The sequence below is a fragment of the Aquarana catesbeiana genome, linkage group LG01 (genome assembly GCF_042186555.1).
Source record: "Aquarana catesbeiana isolate 2022-GZ linkage group LG01, ASM4218655v1, whole genome shotgun sequence".
NCBI lineage: Eukaryota > Metazoa > Chordata > Amphibia > Anura > Ranidae > Aquarana > Aquarana catesbeiana.
The window spans coordinates 745,117,523-745,142,089 of NC_133324.1; positions in this window are offsets into that span (position 1 = coordinate 745,117,523).

Below are 24,567 nucleotides of genomic sequence, written 5' to 3' on the forward strand. Positions count from 1 at the left end.
TAACAGAGCAGGAGCGTGGATCTGTGCATGTAAACACAGATCCACGTCCTGTCAGAGAGGAGAGGAGAGGAGACCGATGGCGTGTCCCTTGTACATAGGGACAGCGATCGGTCACCTCCCCCAGTCAGTCCCCTCCCCCCACAGTTAGAATCACCTCCTTAGGTAATACATTAACCCCTCGAGCGCCCCCTAGTGTTAACCCCTTCCCTGCCAGTCACATTTACACAGTAATCAATGCAATTTTATAGCATTGATCGCTGTATAAATGTGAATGGTCCCAAAAATGTGTCAAAAGTGTCCGATATGTCCGCCGCAATATCGCAGTCACAATAAAAATTGCAGATCACCGCCATTACTAGTAAAAAATAAATAAATAATAAAAATGCTATAAATCTATCCCCTATTTTGTAGACGCTATAACTTTTGCGCAAACCAATCAATATACGCTTAGCGCAATTTTTTTTTACCAAAAATATGTAGAAGAATACGTATCGGCCTAAACTGAGGAAAAAATTTGTTAAAAAAAAAAAAAAAAAAATTGGATATTTATTATAGCAAAAAGTAAAAAATATTGTGTTTTTTCAAAATTGTCCCTCTTCTTTTGTTTATAGCGCAATAAATAAAAACCGCAGAGGTGATCAAATACCACCAAAAGAAAGCTCTATTTGTGGGGAAAAAATGATAAAAATTTCATTAGGGTACAGTGTAACATGACCGCGCAATTGTCATTCAAAGTGCGACAGCGCTGAAAACTGAAAAATGGCTTGGGCAGGAAGGGGGTGAAAGTGCCCTGTATTGAGGTGGTTAAAACCTGTATCTCAGATTGGTGCTTTAGTGAATGAGGGGATGCTCTGCTGACTTCTATCATCCAAAGTGCAAGCAAAAAATAGTGTTATGTTGGTCATGAAAACGCTCCTGATGGAATCAGATGTGAACAAGAACTTGAGACGAGGCCAAAGCATATGTTGCAGCACATATTAGCAAAAGCTGACCAGCTGAATCTCTATCTAAATGTGACAATGTTATTTATTTATTAGCCCATATTTGTATTCTGCAGCATGTAACACAAAGACTCTCTCCTCCTACGGGGATCCTACGGGGAGTACATAATCAATGACACTTGGAAATAAAAGCAGTTCAGTTTTCTGAACAGGCAAATAGGCTGTTCACTTTCCAAGAGAATTTTCTCTTAACTTTGTAAATGTGGTGAGAATTCAATGGCAATGAATACCCAATCACAAGCGAGGGAATAAACAGTATTTATAATCGTGCGTGGACCTCTGCGCTACTATCCATTGGCACATGAGCTGCCGTGTATTGAAAAAATATTAATAACTGTGTTGCTGCAAAATCTATAGTGTACACATAAACCACCACAAAATAATAAAATCAGTATATCAGTGATTTCACGCAAAACACCAAAAGTAATTCAAAGTGCCAATAACCATTAATTCCTAAACATGACCTTGTTAGAACAAAATATTAATGCCAATGAAGTTTATAGGTAAGTGTAATCAACCATGTGAATCCAAAAATAAATAAATAAATAAATAATTCAGTGGTGATTGTGGGAAAAAATAAAGTGACATAAAAAACTCAATAACCCACTATTGGTAAATATAGGAAAAAAGTTCAATATCAAAAATAAATCTTCAGTGTGCAAAACATCTTCAGTGCTCTTATAAAGAAAAGTCCATAGATGTTTGGTTAGACAAAAAAAATAAGATGACCGTGCCAGATCTGCATAAACCTGTGCTCACATTGCCCTTACCTTCAGGGGCTTAAAACAAAGCCTTGTAGACAGTGCTGAGTGCTGGTGAAAAGGGATGTTCCGAATATTGCCGGATGATGTTAGCTGGCTTTGGATGGATGGATGTCTGTGCTGGATCCTCAATGAATTAAACTCCGGATCCTGGGACTTGTGCCGAAAAAAACAGAAGAAAAAACAAGGGGGCCTCCCATAGTGCAGTATAAAAAAACTAAGGTTTATTTAAATAAAAAAGTAAAAATAAACAGCACACTTTGCATACAGTGCCTGTGATAGTACAGTGCCTGGCGGTACACCGCCGTCACCGAGTATGAGACTTCCGGTACACAGTGTCAGCAATGAGGGTTGCAGAGTGTTTGGCTGCTGTGTATTGCGCTTCCGGTTCCTACGCGTCACGTCACGTGACCTCCTGACTTCCTCAGGGAATCTGATTCCCATTCAAACTAGGGCCAATTTAGAAAGGATCCAATAAACCTACCAGTGTGTCTTTGTAGGGTGGGAGAAAACCCGCACCGGCACAGGGAGAACATGAAAACTCCATGCAGGTCGTGTCATGGTTGGGATTTGAACCGATGACCCCAGTGCTGCCAGGCTACTAAGCCAGTGTGCTATCCTTAGAAGTCTTCTGTTTGCTGTAGGGTTTGCATGTACTGTATTTCATTTGAACATTCAAGGATATACATTTTACTTTTTTTCTTAAAGCAGATACAAACCTAGTACACCACCCACAGATAACATTTCTGTATTATTGTCTGATGTTTTATGAGAATGTTTTGTTTTGTTTTCAATTGCGGTGAAGTTACCTACAGGTATTACTATCAAAAAGATAGAGGGTTGCCTGGTCAGAAAGGACACCACATCCCATTTTTTATGAAAAATAGATGAAAAAACAGCCAACTGTGGGACTTTTAAGGTGTCAATAAATGAACAATATAGTATTTTTTAATTATAAAAAATATTTTATAAATGTCAATAAAAACATTTTCATAAAAAATCCCTTATTTGCATATCAAGTTCAAATCATATATTCTACAGACACTACCGCTCTACATGTTTCGAATTAGCTTCTTCAGGAGATTCTAGAGTGCTGTATGAAATGATTACTAGAAAAGTAAAGCAACAACAAAATTGGGATTTGTTGCTACAGAATTCATCATTTATAATTTGTCAATAGAGGTGCACAAAAATACACACATATAATTATAATTAAGTATTTCAAAAAGTTGTTACAGTCAATCATTATTTATTGAAGCATTAAAGGACCTAGCAAGTATACAAACTTTACACAGTATGACGCCTAGGCATTTTGATTATTGAATAATTCCAGCAGATGACTCCATGTCATGAGCATGATAACCACAGGGGGGCAATGTGCAGATAAATACTGAATACTAAAAAAATGAAACACATATATCTCTAAATTAAGTGTATATATGGCAAATAATATGCCCCTTACATTACCATATAATCATACCATCTGTTAAACTCTGTGCTGGGTCAAATTTGACCCAAGAGAGAAAAAAAAATATATAGTTGAGAATAGTAAATAAGAATTACCTGAATTAGTGTTGATAGGATAAATAGGATTGAAAGGTTATCATTCAAGCTTGTATATTCGCCTGAAGGCAGAGATAAATTTGCTGGATATAAATATAAAGGAGCAGAATCCAGCTCTATTTTGGAAATCACTCCAGTAGTAAAACCCCAGAAATGTGATTGTCCCAAATGGAAGTGGTATACAAGCTGGCTTGTCTAGAAAAACAAGCCAGACAAAAAATAGTAATTTTCAACAAGTCAATGGGTGGTAATATGCTACATCAAGGAAAGTGGACTAAATATTTAGCAATTGCACAGAGGCGGTAAGTATGTTTGTTATTTAGAAAAAAAATAAATAACCTTTACAATCACTTTAAGGGCAGAGGAGGAATTTGGGGTCTTATAGGCCCCATATCTCTCCATAAAGAATACCTGTCACATGGCTATTGCTGTCACAAGGATGTTTACATTCCTTGTGATAGCAATAAAAGTGATAAAAAAAACAAAACAAATGTAAAGCAACAGTGTAAACAAATTAATGAATTAATAATTAAAAATAAAATTTTAAAGTGCCCTCGTCCACCCGTGCTTGCGCGCAAAAGCAAACGCGCGTCGGTCCTGCACTCACGCAAACAGCGAACGTTCCACACATGTGAGGTATCACCGCAAATGTCAGATCATGGGCAGTAATTATAGCACCAGACCACCTCTGCAAATCTAAAGTGGTAACCTGTAAAGACATTTAAAGTGTACCCTATAGATAGTAAAAATTACTTTGTTGCCGTTGCACGGGCGTACGCAATTTCAAAGCATGACATGTATGGCATCTATTTACCTGGGGTAATCTTTTACATTGTACAAAAAACTGGGTTATGTATTGTGTTTTTTTGCATTTAAGTTTAAAAAAGCATATTTTTTCCCAAAAAAACCTCTGCGCAAATACCGTGTAATATAATAAAATTGTAAAACCCACAATTTATTCTCTAGGACCTCTGCTTTAAAAAATATATAATGTTTGGGGGTTCTAAGTAATTTTTTAGCCAAAAAAAAAATGATTGTTACATGTAAACAAAAAGTGCCAAAAAAAGCCTGGCCGTTAACCACATGCCGAAAGACGGCTACAGCGCGGTCGGCTTATTCTGGGAACATGTCCATGGACATCCTCACAGAATCGCAATCCTGCGCTCCCCATGGGGCGCGCACCCGGGAACGTCCATGACCGTCGGGTCCTCCGGACCCGGCGCGTCACGGAATGGGGTAAAGGGTCAAAGACAGCGGCCCTTTACCGTGTGATTTTTTTTTTCTTATTTGTTTTACTTTATTTTATTGATTTTAAAACTGTTTTTTTTTTTAAATTTGGGTCACTTTTATGCCTATTACAAGGAATGTAAACATCCCTTGTAATAGAAAAAAGCATGACAGGTCCTCTTAAATATGGGATCTGGGGTCAAAAATTCCTTAGACTTAAAAAAAAAAAAAATTTGTCATTTGAAAAAATGACAACAAAAAAATAGCCCTTTAAGAGGTATGGGTTGAAGTGACATTTTGACGTCGCTTCTGCCCTGCTATGGTATGGAGATGGGTGGGGGCCATCTTGCCCTCACTCGTATCCATACCAACGAAGGAGAAGGACCCGATCGCCTCTGCCTCTACCGATGGCTCCGGTAGGCAGCAGAGGGCGTGGGAGAGCGGCGGGATGGGGGGGGCCCTCTCCCGCCGCCAATAACGGTGATCTCGCAGCAAATTCGCCGCAGAGACCACCATTATCGTAAACAGAACCGCCCACTGAAAAGATGGATACCTTGGTTGTGACAGCAGCTGCTGCCGTTACCGAGATATCCATCTTTAAAGTGCCGACGTACAGTATATATACAGTGAGTGGTCGTTGTGTGGCTAGAAACCATTTTAGTGCCTGTTGCAACAAAGTGTATTGCTCTATCATGTTATTCCCGTTCCACTTTCTGTTCGAAGATAATTGGGTTTTAAAGAGTTCTGGCCATGACAATATGAATCCTGAGAACCTGCACAGTGTGTTAAACTGGTAATGCTCTTGTGTGTGTGTGTGTGTGTGTGTGTGTGTGTGTGTATACATCAGCACACACGGTCCAGCAATTTATCCTAACAATAATAACCTCATGTTTCTGCATCGCTAATGTGTTATAACCCACAAAATATATTAAGGACAGAATAAAAGCTGACAACAGCAAAAATGTTTTTATGAAAACCTGCAAGTTTTAGAAAGTGCTATAGACAGCATTTTTTTATTGTATTCTTCTGTGTGAAGTTATTATAACCTTGATGCTAGAACACAGGGAAAGTAAGTTGAAGGTGAACCTAGGTCAACTCTATCAGTGAACCTCTAATCTTATCCAGTTTAAAAAAAAACTCAACTTTGTTTAACCTAAAGGTTCACTGCAATGCATTGAAATTGTAACCTTTATGAGCACAACACAGTCCTACTATTTTATTATTTATCTGGCCTTTGCCTAGTGCAGTACTTCTCTGCAAGGTTTTTGGTGCAATTAACAAGTAACAAAAAGAAAACAGCTTATTAGACTGTCACTATAGCCTCGTTCACACACCTCGTACTGAAGTGTAAGTCCATTGAGGGACGTGTTTACCTAAATGCGGTGCACTGGTGTTATATACCTCCTTGTGCAGGCAGTCCCATTGTTGTCAATTGGGATGCAACAGCTACACGGACACATAGGCTGCTTCCAATTTGACCTCCGTGTGGGGGCATGTTCCCGAATGCACACTGTGCTGGCTAGATGTTCTCTCTCAGTACAGTATGTGTAATTATATACAGTATCTCACAAAAGTGAGTACACCCCTTACATTTTTATAAATATTTTATTATATCTTTTCATGTGACAACACTGAAGAAATGACACTCCTACAATGTAAAGTATAACAGTGTAAATTTGCTGTCCCCTCAAAATAACTCTCACAGCCATTAATGTCTAAACTGCTCCACAGCCCAGCAACAAAAGTAAGTACACCCCTAAGTGAAAATGTCCAAATTGGGCCCAAAGTGTCAATATTTTGTGTGGCCACCATTATATTTTCCAGCACTGCCTTAACCCGTTTGGGCATGGAGTTCACCAGAGCTTCACAGGTTGCCAATGGAGTCCTCTTCCACTCCTCCATGACAACATCACAGAGATGGTGAATGTTAGAGACCTTGCACTCCTCCACCTTCCATTTGAGGATGCCCCAAAGATGCTCAATAGGGTTTAGGTCTGGAGACATGCTTGGCCAGTTCATCACCTTTACCCTCAGCTTCTTTAGTAAGGCAGTGATCGTCTTGAAGGTGTGTTTGGGGTCGTTATCATGTTGTAATACTGCCCTGCGGCCCAGTCTTCGAAGAGAGTGGATCATGCTCTGCTTCGGTATGTCACAGTATGTGTTGGCATTCATGATTCCTCAATGAACTGTAGCTCCCCAGTGCTGGCAGCACTCATGCAGCCCCAGACCATGACACTCCCACCACCATGCTTGACTGTAGGCAAGAAACACTTGTCTTTGTACTCCTCACCTGGTTGCCGCCACACAAGCTTGACACCATCTGAACCAAATAAGTTTATCTTGGTCTCATCAGACCACAGGACATGATTCCAGTAATCCATGTCCTTAGTCTGCTTGTCTTCAGCAAACTGTTTGTGGACTTTCTTGTGCATCATCTTTAGAAGAGGCTTCCTTCTGGGACGACAGCCATGCAGACCAATTTGATGCAGTGTGCGGTGTATGGTCTGAGCACTGACAGACTGACACCCCCCCCCCACCTCTTCAACCTCTGCAGCAATGCTGGCAGCACTCATACGTCTATTTCCCAAACCCAACCTCTGGATATAATGCTAAGCACGTGCACTCAACTTCTTTGGTCGACCATGGCGAGGCCTGTTCTGAGTGGACACCAAAAGACCAAAAAGAAAAAGAAAAAACTAATTCTACGGAACCAAGAACCATTAATATGGTTATCTCACAAAATCCAAGATACTTTACACCCACTAAGGTGCTGTTGCTGTAGCCAAAGAACTTAGGCACAACATACACAAGAAACCTAGTATTGCTACCAGGATCCAAACAGATAGCTACTTTTGCAACAGAAATTCCAGATAGCTTGGTTCCAAAAATCACGTACAAAATTTATTGATAATTTAAATGTGTTTCATAACATAATTATTGAGATAAAATTGCATGACAACTCCAAATATAGAGCTTGCCGGGTCCCCTCCATAGGAGGGATGATCGGAAGAGCACTAAATATGTATTGACACAAAGAAAACAAAAAAACACGTACACAGTGCTACAAAATTAAACAAAAACACAAAAACCCCATCCCTCACATACACACAGACAGTCCGGACATCTACCTAACGCATTAATTCACTGGGAATTTGCTGGCTGTAGAAAGATGCTAAATAGCATATATATAAATAATGGTTCAAACATAATCATGTAAATTCTACATTGTGCAAGTTACCAATGAATGGCTCCCCGGGGGATATAGTGAAGAAATTTGCATATAAAAATATACAAAGACATTCCAACTGAAAAGGAAAAATTAGAGTGGAATTGGTGGGGATCACATCCTAAGCGATGCCTAATGCTGCAAGGATATCTGTTTGCTCCCTATATACACTGAACAGTCCTGATATTTAGCTGGCAGTCAGTTTCCAAGTTTGGTTATTAAATATGTATTATCCTTCCTATGGGCTAGGGGATTCTCCCTTTTTAATCGTGTATTGACCACCAAGGAGGGATGGTAAACCTCAACTTGATCTATAGTATAATATACATGGTACAGGATCAGTTCATGTCAAGGAGAAAGTGCCGCGAATTGCTTTGCTTGGAGATCCATTACTGTTCTGAGTGGAACCTGTCCTGTTAAACAGCTGTATCTTGGCCACCATGCTGCAGTTCAGTTTCAGGGTCTTGGGAATCTTATAGCCTAGGCCATCTTTGTGTAGAGCAGGGATAGGCATCCTCGGCCCTCCAGCTGTGGTGAAACTACAAATCCCATCATGCCTCTGCCTCTAGGAGTCATACCTGTGATTGTTAAGGCCTTGCAATGTCTCATGGGACTTGTAGTTTCAAAACAGCTGGAGGGCCGAGGTTGCCTACCCCTCATGTAGAGCAACAATTCTTTTTTTCAGGTTCTCAGAGAGTTCTTTGCCATGAGGTGCCGTGTTGAACTTCCAGTGACCAGTATGAGAGAGTGTGAGCAATAACTCCAAATTTAGCACACCTGCTCCTCATTCACATCTGAGACCTTGTAACCCTAACGAGTCACAAGACACCGCAAAGGGAAAATGGCTAATTGGGCCCAATTTGGACATTTTCACTTAGGGGTGTACTCACTTTTGTTGCCAGTGGTTTAGACCTTAATGGCTGTGTGTTGAGTTATTTTGAGGGGACAGCAAATTTACACTGTTATACAAGCTGTACACTCACTATTTTACATTGTAGCAAAGTGTCATTTCTTCAGCGTTATCACATGAAAAGATTTTCTCTCCAGCTTGTCTGAGAGTCGCAGTCATTTATCAGCCTCCTGGACCAGTGTCGCGCTTTCTGGATGACTTCTCTGCATGGCTACCCTACTTTCTCTCCTCTGAAGTACCTGCCATCATCCTAGGTGACTTTAACATTCCAATCAATGTTAATACTGCAACCACTTCTCAACTACTCAACCTAACCTCCTCTTTTAACCTAACACAATGGAAACCACCACTCACTCCAACGGCAATACTCTCGACCTCGTATTCTCCCATTGCTGAATTCCCTGCAACCTCTCTAACACTCCCTTTCCACTCTCTGATCAAAGTCTTATCCATTTCACACTTTCCTTGTCTCCTACCTCCCATGCTACCAATCCACAAACCACTACCTGCAGAAACCTTTGCAACCTCAACCCTTCTCTTCTTCATTCTGCTACTGATGGCCTTTACGACAAAATTGCACCCCTGTCCTGCCCAGACCCAACCACTTCCATCTACAACAACATGCTGTCATCCTCCCTAGACGTACTTGCTCCTCTATCTACATGCAGAACCAGGCCCCATCTGCCACAACCATGGCAAACAGACGACACCAGAAGTCTCAAGAGACGCAGTCGTGCTCTTGAGCGAGCATGGTGTAAATCCAAATCCCTGCAAGACTTTACCCTCTACAAATCTGCCCTTCTCAAATACAACTCCTGCCTCCATACTGCTAAACAACACCCTCATCAAAACCCTCTCATCCAAACCTTGTCAACTCTTTTCTACCCTTAATCCCTTACTTTACGCCCCACTGCCTCCACCCACCAACTTGCTTACCGTTCAACAGATTGCCAACTATTTCAAAAGCAGACATCCAGCATTCAACTTCCTCCCCTACCCAACACATCAGGTCCAAAACCACACTCAATACTCTCCTCCTTCTGCCCAGTTATCAGTTATGATAAACTCCTCTCTATGGCCCACCTCACCACCTGTCCCCTGGACCCTGTTCCCTTACAATTACTGCGACCACCTTCCCGCTGTAACCTAAACTCCCTAACCTACATCTTCAACCTCTCCTCTGGCACTTTTCCTTCCCCGCTCAAACATGCACTGGTTACCCCCATACTTAAAAAAACCCTCACTAGACCCCCCCTGTTTGAATAACTTAAGACCCATGTCCCTGCTCCCATTTGCCTCCAAGCTAATCGAACGCCTTGTCCATGACTGAATGAGTCGCTACCTCATGGACAACAACCTTCTCAACCCCCTACAGTCCGGCTCCCATCCACAACATTCCACTGAAACTGCCCTACTAAAACTCACCAATGACCTACTAACTGCTAAAACCAATGCAATTACTCCATACTCATACTCTTAGACCTCTCTCCTGCCTTTGAGACAGTTGACCACCTGCTCCTCCTCAGCAAACTACACTCCCTTTGCTTCTGTGATTCTGCTTTATCCTGGTTCTCCTCCTACCTATCTCAGCGCACTTTCAGCATCACTTACAACTCCATCTCCTCTGCTCCTCTTCCTCTTTCTGTTGGGGTACCCCAAGGCTCCATCCTTGGGCCCCTCCTATTCTAGCTCTATACCTATTCCCTGGGCTAGTTGATAACCTCCCATGGCTTCCAATACCACCTCTACGCTGACGACACCCAGATCTATCTCTCCACTCCTCAACTCACCCCCTCGATCTCCTCACAGATCTCAAACTTACTGAATGACATATCGGTATGGATGTCACACCACTTCCTCAAACTCAATCTTTCTAAAACTGAGCTTGTTATATTTTCTCCTTCCCGGTCTCCACCCCCCCATGACTTTACCATTAAGATCAACAGCACAACCATTGGTCCCTCCACACATGCCAGGGTGCTTGGTGCAACCCTTGACTCTGACCTCTCCTTCAGCCCCCACGTCCAATCACTGGCTAAATCCTGCCGCCTTAACCTCTGCAATATCTCCAGAATTCCACCCTTCCTGACTAATGACACCACAAAGCAACTTATTCACTCCTTGAAAAGTAATGGGTGCTGCAGTCAGAGACAGACAAGAAGTTGAAGGATAAACTTCCAGAGAGATCAGCTAGGGGGTAATATCTCTACAGTACAGTGATTACTTGATATTTGGTGGACAGCGTGCTTATCTCAAGCGGAAGTGGTGTGTTGGTGTCTCCATTCCAGAAAGGCCCGGGTTAAGGTCGCAAGCTCCCCCAAGCTTGCCGTTTGGTAAGCGCGCATTCCTACTATTATCACAGTGGTGCGGTGAAGGACATATTCAATTTATTTGCATTCCCACTTGTCGATTGGGGCTTGTATCTACGTTTCTTCACATCATCTACTTATCTGAATTTGATTCCGGATAGGACTTTATACTCTTATTAGTTTAATATGAACTTTATTATGAACTTTTTTCATTAATTAATTTAAATCTTGAGTTTAATATTCACTCAGTTTATTTGGGCTTTATCATACAAACGATTATTTTCACAGCGCTGCTCCTTATTGATTGTTTAAAAGGAATGGGTGGCCTCTAATGCGCGTACACACAAGCGGAATTTACGTTGGAAAAATCTTGGATGGTTTTTACGACGGAATTCCGATCAAGCTTGGCTTGCATATACACGGTCACACAAAAGTTTGCTGAACTTTCGACCATCAAGAACATGGTGACGTACAACACTACGATGAGCCGAGAAAATTAAGTTCAATGCTTCCGAGCATGCGTTGAATTGTTTCCGAGCATGCATAGGAATTTTGCGCGTCGGAATTGGTACAGATGATTGGAATTTCAGATCGGAACTTTTTCCGACCGAAAAATTGAGAACATGCTCTCAATCTTTAGCTGGCTGGAATTCCGCCAGCAAAAGTCCAATGGAGCATACACACGGTCGCATTTTCAGACCAAAAGCTTTCATCGGACTTTTGCTGGCGGAATTTTTGTGTATGGGGCATAAGGGTAATATCAGTAAGTGTCAAATTTAGAACAACATTTGTACCATCATTCAAGACCTATTAGAATAGAGGTGTAGGAGCCTGGTCCCCAAACAAGGCTCACCAAAAGCAAGGTAGCAAATGGACTATCTCGGTACAGAGTAGAAAAATGTACAGATAGAATATATAGAAAGAGATAAAAACTTACAAAAAATGTATTAGTACAAAGTACATAACAATAAAATTGAAACACAGGTGACTTGGTCATACAAAGTACTTCGACTAGTTTTGCGGGATGAACCACTTCATCAGGAAATACCTCTGTAAGTAGACATAAGATCAGTAACAGAATAGTCAAGAATATATAATGGAATTATGTAGAAAATACAATTGGTTAGGAGAGAGGAGAAAGATAATGAAGATATAATTATAGGGCTGCTTACCCAAGTCCCAGTGCAAACAGAGCGCAAAGCGTACCCAGTAGAGCCTCCTGCGGCGACTGGGGGAAATTAACAGATCAAGAGGCTGAAGCCTGGATGGAATAAGGTACATAAGGTAAAATTGACAAAACTTGATTGTAAAGTGAAGACCAAAACACAAATAATAGTGTAAACAAACCGTGAACCAAAAAATACGCAAGGAGCATACACTCTGCTGGAAAAAAAAAACAGGGGAGAGAAAAAAAGAAAAAGGAGAATAAAGCATGAAAAGGAAACGAAAATAATAAGGGAGAAAGGAATAGGGAAGGGGAACAATGACAGTTTCCGCCTTGACTACTGCAACTCTCTCCTTAATGGCCTACCCTTACGCAGGCTATCCCCCCTTCAGTCTATTATGAATGCTGCTACTAGACTTATGCCCCGTACACACGGTCGGATTTTCCGATGGAAAATGTCCGATCGAAGCGTGTTGTCGGAAATTCCGACCGTGTGTGGGCTCCATCGGACATTTTCCATCGGATTTTCCGACACACAAAGTTGGACAGCAGGAGATAAAATTTTCTGACAACAAAATCCGATCGCGTCAATTCCGACCGTGTGTGGCCTGTTCCGACGCACAAAGTGCCACGCATGCTCAGAAGAAATTCCGAGACGGGACAGCTCATTCTGGTAAACTTAGCGCTCGCAATGGATACAGCACTTTCGTCACGCTGCAATGTTCAAAATGGTTTAATACAGCGCACTCTCTTCTTCTTTATAATGTGACAAGAATTAAGTCGTTTTGCTGCTCATATTTACACACACTTCTCACAAACTTTTATTTGTGTTTTTTTAGTGGGATTCCCTGAATATATTGTTATTAGTTGTCACATCTGACAGTTTTATATTATTTTTTTTTTTTTTTTTTAGATTTTCTGCCTTTTTTTTTCTTTAATGTTTTGATTTTTTCCAAGGCTGATCTTTGTTCAATGTTATTTTTATTTTTACTCCAGAATATTTTTGTGTGTGTTTTGTGTGTCAAGTTACCCCAACACCATTGATATCTTTTATTATTTAATCTCAAGGAGATTGTTTGTTGTTGGTGTCCCTTATTCATTTCACATTGTATATTTGAAATGTACCTGAATCCTCACAAACCAACTGTCCTTTTTGAAGTAAAACACATAGGAGAGTATAATTCAAAACAAAAATCCTTTTTTAAGGGCTCAGAACCAAACAAAGAGGAAGGCAACACTGGATCAACAGGAGAAATTAGTGAAGCCTGGGACCCCCACGGCAGACATCAATTCTTGAACATCAAAATTGGTGGCCTGAGGAGTCCATATGTAAGGGAGGGCAGTCTGGTCCAGAATTCGCAGAGATCCGGATAGCAGCAGATGACATCTGTGTCCCCAGACTGTGGTACCACAAAAGGCTGCATCTTTTGGCCGACCAGACTGAACCCAGGGCAATCACTGTCTGGTCTTCCTTCCACGCTTCCTTCCGGGCTGTGGCTGTGCAGTTGGAGATGTGGCAGGAGGAGGACCTGGAGGAGGACTGGGAGGACCTGGAGGAGGACTGGGAGGACCTGGAGGAGGACTGGGGGGACCTGGAGGTGAAGGAGGAGGAGGACCTGCAGGAGGAGGAGGAGGACCATCCCAAAGGTGTGTCTGAGGTGTCATTTGGCCCCTCATACCTTTCTCAAGAGCCTCCAATATGAGCGCCTCACACATGACTTGTTGGCCCTCCTCCATCCTCTGCATTTTATATGCAATGAAGGCAGCAATGTTCTCCTCCATGGTGTGGGGTGCTCCCAGGACCTCTGTAGCCCTCCAAAAGAATCCTATAGCAGCCTCCTCTAGGGCACTCCTCCTACTGTCACTTTCTCTTTTCAGGGGGGGTGGAGGGACCTGCAGATCAGCCAGCCGGCTTGGCCCGGCCACCTCCTGGCTGAGACTTCCCTGTGTATGAAAAAGGGACATGGTTGTAATGTTTTGCATCATCAATCACAATCCTAAATTAGTACTCCCAACTAACATCTAGTTAACATCATTGATTGGACAAGCAGAAATATTTAGAGGAATGCTATACCTGGCTCAATCTGGGCTCCTCCACATGTGGCCTGGAAGGCCCAGGTTGGGCATCAGAAGCCTCAGCCGGGGGGGAAGGAAGCGTGGAAGGAAGACTGGAGAGGGATGACCTGGGTTCAGTCTGCCTGCCATAAAATGCAGCCTGTCGTAGTACAACATCCTGGGGACATAGATGTCATCTGCTGCTCCGGATCTCTGCGAATCCTGGACTTTCTTGCGCTCCTTTAGATATGTGCTCCTCAGGCAACCAATTAATATCTTTAAATATGTGATGTCTGCCGTGGGGATCACCTGCGTCACAATTTCACACAATTGCACCAGTGCTGCCTTCCTCTTTGTTTGGTTCTTGAAATGAGGGTGGTTAATCTCCCACAGACAGGGCAGCTCCCGTAACATATCTATGAATACTGACATGAAGTCATTATCTTTGAGTAGCATATCCATGTTCACTGCAAGACACAACACAAGACAAAGCCTAATGTCAGACAAAACTCTCCTAATCTTGTTACAACATAGGCCTCAATCTAGAAGCAGTATAGGCACAAGTTTGTCTCTTACCTTCGTTCTTACGATCGGCGCGTCCAATGCTCCTTCCTCCGCTCACAGATCGTACATAATACGCACGCGTGTTACGCTTTATACACACTGCGCATGCGTGTAACTCCGCCCTCCCCTGACATTCTTTCTAGTCTATTCTCCGCCCCTTTTCGTTCGGCGCAGTGGGTGAAGAGCACATGGCGGAGTTACAGCAGGTGCATGCTAATTCTAGCAACGAGGAGGAGGAGGAGGAAAGCCCGGATCCGGACACGTCCCGATCCAGAAGGAGACATTTTAAGGCCACAAATATGTCCTTTGGGGAGATGTTGGAGATGGTCGACATCATGAAGAAGTCCGACTATGACGGAAAGTATGGGCCTTACCCCAACCCCAACATCAGAAAGGCCAAGATCATGGCGAAAGTGGTCAAAAGCCTTCACAGGAATTTCGGGGTACGAAGATCTAAAGATCAGCTCAGGAAGCGGTGGTCGGACCTGAAGTTGAGAGAGCCAGAGCAGTACCGAAAGATCCGGAGAGTGCTGCAAAAAAGTAAGTAGTTGTGCTGTGTTTCTATTCTTTCTGTCTTTATTACGTTCATGCTGCTCCATATGCTTTGATTAATTGTAACGTTTAAAAGGGCAACTTTAATGTTCATGGGCCCATTATTCGTTCGTATCAAACATTTTTCTTTCGGCCTTTAGAACACCATTGTTTAGGCCATATGCATTTTCCTACATTTTTTTGGGCCTACTTGGATGCCAAATAGTTGTTTGTGTAGATGGGTTTGTTACTAGAATGAAATGCAAACTAGATTGTGTGTAAGGAGAGGACACTGAGCAGCTGTTTTCACATCTGGACATTGGAGCACTAGTGTGGGACACAAGAACACCATTTTTATTAAGGGGCCACACAGGTGCTCCAGTGTATACTATAGGGGGGTCTCCATCTGTGAAGCTTGTACTAAACAGGTAAAGTATTGCAGCTTGACAAAGGGCAATAAAAAAAATACATCTTGGAACTCGGCTAAAATTGACAATTGTACCCCACTTCCAAGCAATGTTTCCTATTTCTAGTTCTGCCATCAAATATCTGTGTGCTAATTATACCATTTTTGTTTTACATAGGGGAGAAAAGACTCGGAGGACACCCCTCATCCGAGGAGACCAGAGACCCCCCACCTCTGGAGGAAGGGGAACTTACACCAACACAAACTGAGCAGGAGGAAGAAGAAGAGGTGGTGGAGATTGGCACCACAACAGGTGAGTGTCTGCGACCACAGGCTCAGGTAAAAGAGATGGATGGTGGCAGATTTTTGAGACCTGTTTTTTTTTTTCTTTATCTCTTTTTAGGTGATCGTGATGTGAGGGATAGAGAACGCTTTACTTCAGAAAGTGCCCAGATCCTGATCGGGGAGATCATGGGGTGTAATGCCGAACTGCAAAACATCCAGCAAAAAATCCATGATGTTATTAAAAAAAATAATAACATCATTGATGTTTTGGGGCGAATTTAAAACCCCACAAAATCACTTTTTGTATTGTGGTTCAATCTTTTAAATTTTTTGGAAATGTTTTGAAAAGCCAAATTTGGAGGATGCACACAGTGTGCCAACATGTGCTATCTGCCATCACGGGAGATCAATGGACACGTTTTGGGAGTGCAACCCCTTCCTCAATTATAAAGTCGCGTTGAGGAAGGGCTTGCTCCCCCAAAACACGTCCCTTGATCCCCACTGATGGCAGATAGCTCCTGTTGACATTGGTAGATTTGTGTGCATCTTCCAAATTTGGCTTTTCCAGGGGTGATTTCCCCCCATCTGAACGCTATATCAAACCCAGTTCCTAAATACTGATGTCTGATATAGCCTTCAGGTTTTACCTAATGTGAACTTTGTAAGTTCCACTTTTTTGGCTTTCTTGTTGGTTTTACACAGGCCTGTTTTATCTGAAATGGACATTTCAATTTTTGATAATGCTACTGCAAAAATTGTTATACAACAAACATGTTGGTTTGTTTTAAAAACCTTTGGTAAATGCACATGTGATTGTGCAGGTATAAAAAAGTGGCTTACTCAAGAATGTGTGGATTATTGTCTCAACACTACAACACTTTTGGGGTGATGTAATAGCTGTTTTATGCAAAAATGGGGGTTATTTCCTAAGGGCAAATCCTCTTTGCACTACAAGTGCAGTTTCAGTACAGTTGCAAGTGCACTTGTAGTGAAATGTGTTTTTGCATTTAGGAACTAACAGCCAACAGTGCTTTGTATAAGGTTACCCAATCACAACATTTTCTGCACTCAAAACATTTCTGTCAGGGTCAGCTAAAACAAACACAAGCAGTAAATGTCCATAAAGATTTTCTTTTTTTTTTTTTTATTTTAAAAAGGCTTCACATATTGTCTGGCATATTGATAGCCCCCCTACCCGCAAAGAACTCCAGGTAGCGTAACCGGACATCACGGGCACTCAGGGAGGGCAAGCCAGGACGGCCACTTTCAAGCGCCGTCAGTGTGGTTTGATGTAGGATTCCGGCCTCAGGCCCAACTGAGCCAGCATAGTTGGCCAAATGTTTCCGTAAAAAGTTATGGAGAACACAGCACGCAAGTATTATATGGTTCAGTTTATACTCTGCCATATGGATAGGTGTCAGAAATAGGCGGAACCGGCTGGCCAGGATTCCAAATGTGTTCTCCACCACTCTTCGGGCTCTGGCCAGCCGGTAATTAAAAACCCTCTGTTCCGGGGTGAGGGTCCTCATCAGTATTGGCCGCATCAGGTGGTCCCCCAGCGCAAATGCTTCATCAGCAACGAACACAAATGGGAGTCCTTCCACATTGTCCTCTGGAGCTGGCAAGTCCAAGCTGCCATTCTGGAGATGCCTGTAGAACTCCGTCTGGGCGATGACTCCACCATCGGACATCTGGCCATTCTTCCCCACGTCCACATACAAGAAGTCGTAATTAGCCGACACCACCGCCAACATCACTATACTATTAAACCCCTTGTAATTATAATAGTACGACCCCGAGTTGGGTGGTGGGACGACGATGTGGACGTGTTTCCCATCAATTGCCCCTCCGCAGTTAGGAAAGTCCCACTGCTGGGCAAAGTGGGAGGCCACAGTCTGCCATTCCTCTGGCATGGAAGGAAACTGTTGAGGAAAAAACAATAAACATTACTATTTTTAGTCTGAAACATGGCAAGCAGATTAGACACAAACATTATGGGGCAACCTCCAGATAGCATTTATTAAAGGGAATTTAACAAGGCCAAAGTATAAGGTACACCTATCATATTTCCCCCCCCCCATGGGCCATTTCTAACATTATGGGGTGTGTGGAAATCTTGGACAGGTAACCCTCTTCACTTCATTGAGAGATGAATGCCTAAATAATGGGTCTTACTTGGAACAGCCCCTCCTTAGTTACACTATTGGCAGACCACTGGACAGGTAAGAAGTGTCATAATACAAAGATATAAATACACACTGTACACATTTGAGGACATTTGGACATTATGCTATTACCTATCAAGATAATAATAGGATACAAAAACTTTAAACAGTACCATTGGAAAGTATACAGGCAGGCCCTTGCACTACATGCTTTGGGGAATTCATCCATACATCTGACCAGTAAAGAGATGGGTATAGTGTGTATGGGTTTGGCAAAGTCAGCAGATAGATGATTGAGGATAGAGAATTTGGATCAGCTGACTTAGCAGTTGGGGTAGGGAGGGTTACTAAAAATTATTTTGGGACACCACAAAAAAAAGCCTCTGGCACTCTGCCTGAATTTAAATCAAAAATAACATTACCAAACATTTTAGGGGGTGTTTGGGATAAAGCACTACTATGGAGCAGAAAAAATACATTGTTAAGTGACTACATGAGGTGAATATAGGCCAGGAGACACCATGCTGGGGAGGTTATTGAAGGGCAAATATGTATGAAGGACATAAAAATCCAGCATGCATGAGGACAAAGAGGACATTCACAGCATATTCCAAGCATGGTAATTAGGGAATGAGGAAAGAAATACAATATATTATCAAACATTAAAGACAATAAAATGTGATATAAAAGGATAAAAATCTTACCTTCATATACTCCTTCTGCATGACCTGGATGATGGCAGAACAGGTCTCTGGGATGATGATACCCAGAGCCTGGGGGGAGATGCCTGTCGAGAACTTCAAGTCCTGCAGACTTCTCCCTGTGGCCAAATACCGCAAGGTAGCGACCAGCCTCTGCTCCGGAGTGATGGCTTGCCTCATGCAGGTATCCTGCCTGCTAATATAGGGGGTCAGCGAAGCCAACAAACGGTGAAACACGGGGTCCGTCATCCTGAGAAAGTTCCTGAAATCATCAGGATTATTCTCACGGATCTCACGGAGCAAAGGCATATGACAGAACTGGTCACGCTGAAGCAACCAATTCTTGGTCCATGAACTCCTCCCCACCCTGTTCATGGACTTGACTTGTGTCAAGGTCAGGACCCCAACACCAAGCCCCCGCACAGCACGAACTCTACGAGGAGTACGCATACGAAACATGGCTAGAAAACGGTCGGCTGCTCAGAACGAAGTAACAGAACGCACTGAAGAACAGCAAGGCCTGTGAAGAGCGACCTGAAAAACAGCAACGAGCAGGCAAGATCACACAGAAAACTCTGATACGAACTGACTGCACGCACTGAAGAGCAGATACAAACCCACAAGCACAAACTGAACGGCAGAAAATGATCTGAAAGCCACGAATCTGAAAAAGCGCGAATTGTCTCTCACCAAACTTTTACTAACACGAGATTAGCAAAAGGAGCCCAAAGGGTGCCGCGCTTGGTTCTGAACTGGCCTTTTCTAGTCTCGTCGTACGTGGTGTACGTGACCGCGTGGTTGGCGATCGGAAATTCCGACAACTTTGTGCGACCGTGTGTAGGCAAAACAAGTTTGAGCCAACATCCGTCGGAAAAAATCCTAGGATTTTGTTGTCGGAATGTCCGAACAAAGTCCGACCGTGTGTACGCCCTATAATGCACCTCACTAACCGAACCGTGACTGCTGCTCCTCTCTGCCAATCCCTTCACTGGCTTCCCCTACCCCACCATATAAAGTTCAAAATGCTAACCCCAATATACAAGGCCATCCACAACATCGCCCCAGCTACATCACTAACCTCATCTGCAGATATCGCCCAAATTGTCCCCTCTGCTCCTCCCAGGACCTCCTGCTCTCTAGCTCCCTTGTTACCTCCTCCCATGTTCGCCTTCAGGACTTCTCCAGAGCCTCTCCCATCCTCTGGAACTCCCTGCCCCGGTATGTCTGATCAGCCCCCACCTGTCCACCTTTAGGAGATCCCTGAAAACTCACTTAGTCAGGGAAGCCTATCCCACACCCACCTAACAACTGTCCCCGAGCCACCCCCATCAAATCATTTCCCGCATCTATTACCTTTTGTACCACCACCCCCTCCCTTTAGAATGTAAGCTCTATGAGCAGGGCCCTCCTGTCCCTTCTGTATTGAACTGTACTGTAATTGTGCTGTCCTCCCCTCTACATTGTAAAGCGCTGTGTAAACTGTTGACGCTAAATAAATTGTGTATAATAATATAATAAAATATTTTCAAAAATGTGAGGGGTGTACTTTTGTGAGATACTGTATGTGTAAGCTGAGACACTGATAGAGCCTCAGCTAGGCTGAAGCCTTCCTGAACCAGGACCAAGCCAGTATAGCACTGTGCCCATACAGCAGCTTCTTGGATTCCAGGAACTACCTAAAGGACTAAGTGAGTAACTTCCTTTTCAACTACAACAAGCCTGTATAGAGAGGACAGTAAGGCTGCAACAATTTACATGTGTGGGACCAGGGGTCAGCTTAGAGCCAGTACTAAGCAGCCAGAAGCAACCACATACCTCTAGCCTGGGACAGTAAAAGCCAAGTACTTTGGCATTCCTGCAAGAAACAGCACTGGCATCTTCAATTTGGAACCTCTTTCGTTGTTATCTTAGCTGCATCATCATTCCCACAGGTGGACGGCACAGTTGAAGTCAGTTCTTATTAGCCAGAGATATTGGCAAGTCCTCACAGTTTATTCAAGTTCTTCAGTTTGTGCATCCCATGCATCCCTATTCCCTAGCCAAATTATCCCTTAAATAAACAAAACAAAAACCCCTGGACTGTTTATCGAGCCTTTGAGAAAGCATGAAAATTCCTGTTGCCTGGCTGTGTGAAAGGGAAAGACCCGACAATCCACTGTCTCCTATGACAGTGAGTGCTATACAACCCTTTAGGGTTCAGCAATGTGCACATGCACCGTGTCTCCCATCATCACTTGAATTGACTCAACCAATCCCATTCTTATCCCCGGTATGTCCAGTCAATCAAATGCCTCCCTTGTTGCCACTGACTTCCCGTATATAATACGATGGACTGAGGAGTGTGAGGAAGAGAGAAAATAACGTTTGTCCCAAGCACACTACAGTTTCCCACTGCCCGAGTTGAGAGAGACCCAAACTCCTTTGTGTGGGTTCGTTTCTCCATATTTTGGTAGCCCAATCTATTTATTCACTCATACTAACAAGGTGTGAGTTTATTGGTAGTGAAATTGGCCAACTATAAGTGCTCAATTCAAGTGAGAGTTAAAAGCCTTTTTTTTTTTTTTTTTTTTTAAAGTCCAATTCGTTCATTCGCAAGTATTGTATGTGGTTTCATTTGTGTTCCAGGCCCGGTTCACAACGGTGCGACATGCGCTTCGACTATGAGAGCACATGTCACATGATTTGTAAAAATCATTGTTTCCCTATGAGAGTCATCTTAACTGGTCCGACTTTGGAAAAGGTTCCTGTACTACTTTGGTCCGACTTCTGTCCCATTTCAGCCCACAGAATCGTATAGAAGTCACATCCAAGTCGGATCCTCAACTTAATTGATGTGATTTGGATCCGACATTACAGGAAGATTGCACAGGCATTCCCTGAAGTTGCTTTGAAGTTGCGTCAAAGTCGTGTGGAAGTCGCTTGACAAAGTCGCGTGACTTTCACGTCTGAGCAGCATGAACCCGGCCTCAAAGGTGATATTACTTTTGTAGAGAGTATGACAATTATTCAAACATTTCCTAGGGGTGTAGGGTATAGAAAAGGTTGGGAACCACTGACCACTCACCAAATGACTTTGGGGACATCAGATTTTGGAGAACGTTGGAGAATATCCCCTGAGCATGTGAACAAACAGGTGGATCTGGCCATCAGATGTGCTAGACCAGCGGTCTCCAAACTGTGGCCCGGAGGCCGGATGCAGCACATTGCTTGTCTTTATCCAGCCTTTGAGGCAGTGTTACTCTCACTGATACAAGGCAGTGTTCCTCCACTGACACCAACAATAGGGCACCATTCCTTCCACTGACACCAATGATGGGGTACTATTCCTCCCACTGACACAAACAATGGAGTACTATTCCTCCCACTACCAATAATCGGGAACTATTACTCCCACTGTATGTATAGAGAATGCAGAAAAGCCGCGCTCAGGATAAAGTAGAAAAGGTTGCTTCCTCCCCTAATAGGGCTCCCCTAAGGGGGCTCTAGATATTTAACAAACAGACAGGAATTGGGGTCAGATGGCGCTACCTATTGGCTAAGGGCACAGAGGAAAAAGAGGTTGTAACCGCAGGTATAAAATATGCAATAAAACTAGACACCTGACATCCTAGCCTAGATGTTAAGGCAGGCCTCCCATGGGGGTGATCCATAAAAGTATGTGCAGGTGTTTAGAGCATATGCCCTCATAATAAGTGTAAGTGAGCAGATACACAGTGTAATTCCTAGATTTGTAGAAATATATTAGAATCCTACCTAGAGGTTCCTGGTGGGTGTATATGTACATTGATGTGATATACCAACTTGTAGTGTCAAAAAATATGTGTACCATACATAAATCAATCAAACCAGTTACCCTAAATGCAAAGAAAAAAAGAAAAAAATATACTGTGCAAAAAATACATATATAGAGTACCAGTATTTTCATGTATCTTCTAAAAATCCATAATGTACGTTAATACAGTCAGAAAAAATTGTGATAATATGCAATAGTGTTGCATCCAAAACACCAAAAAATAATAAATTACAAATTAAAAAAATAGTAAAAATAAAAATAAATGTGCAAAAAACAGAGATGTGGCAATGTCCAAAAAAATCAAAACACCACCGTAGAAGACATATATACAATTATATATGTAAGTGGAAAATATATGACAGTTCCCGTGTAAATAATAGTCAGGTTGTGCACATATATATATCAGAAACCATCACAGGTGACTTATGTGCTTGCAGTATCTCCAGGTGACTTTTGTGCTCCGCTACAAGGGTCCCCACTCACCGGATCCTATCACCCCTACAGGGGTAGTGTGCGTGTAATTACACTCTTGTAAACTGGTTTAGCCAGGCATCCGCTTTGTAGGCTCCGAAAGCGTCCCTTAGACTCCAGGTTAGATGGACGTGCATTCCTTTTTTCTGCAAGCTGTTTGTCCAAATGTGTTCTTTCCAGAAGAATTCTATTCCCACTGACACCAATAATGGGGAACTATTCCTCCCACTGACACCAACAATGGGGTACTATTACTCCCACCGACACCAATGATGGGGAGCTATTCCTCCCACTGACACCAACAATAGGGTACTATTCCTCCCACTGACACCAACAATAGGGTACTATTCCTCCCACTGACACCAATAAGGAGGCACTAATCCTCCCACTGACACCAATGATGGGGTGTGATTCCTTCCACTACCAACAATGGGGTACTAATCCTCCCACTGACACCAATGATTGGGCATTATTCCTCCCACTGACACCAACATCTGGCTCCCCTGAAGTCTGAAGGACAGTACACTGGCCCTTTGTTTTTAAAATTTGGAGACCACTGTGCAAGACAAATGCAATAAATCCTTCACTGGCAACAACCCAGAATAACAAAATGTAAATGGTCCGTTGGATGAGTCACTGGCTACTTTTTAAATCTGTTGTTTCTGTTGATCTATAATAATTAGCCTTAAATCTTTGAAATTTGTCCTCTACTTCTGTTTTCAGAAAACAGCATAAACTATGTAAAAGATAAGGTAAATACTGACAAATGACCAGCATGTAAATGTGCCTGAATTTGACTGTTTTTACAAATCTCTCTCTGTACTGGAAAATTATTTTAAATTTGCACCAATTATTGTTCAGCTGAAATTATATAGTTCAGCACAAGGTGGCACTAGTTAACTACATGAGATCAATTACAAATTACAAATGACAAAAACAAGCTAAAAGTTGACTGCATACTTTCTAGAGCCGACTAATTCTATAATCATTGCGTGATGGCATAAATAATGGAAAGAACAATATAGGTTTACAGCATCACACCTTTATGTACCGTTATGCTGTTTGTTTTTGCTATTACTTTGCAGAGTTATATACAATTGAGTTGATGAGGAAAGCATGAATCGCTACTGGTAAACAGTGAGCAGCCTTATTCAATAAATAGTTTGAATTTAGTTCAGTAACTCATACCAACTAATTAGAATCCACTCTGCTAAAGCCAGATCAGTCAGTACATGATAGATGCATTATTGCAGTTAGAAAATAGCATTAATGATTAGTAATTCTTTATTGAATAAGGATAAATATGTAAAATTTCAAAAATAAAGACCAGGGCAGAGAGGTAACAAACCTCAGGACTTTTAACTGTGTTGAGTAGAGAGAAGAAAGAGCTCATCAGATTAAGATAAAATATTGCTTTTTTATTTTTGGTAAAGA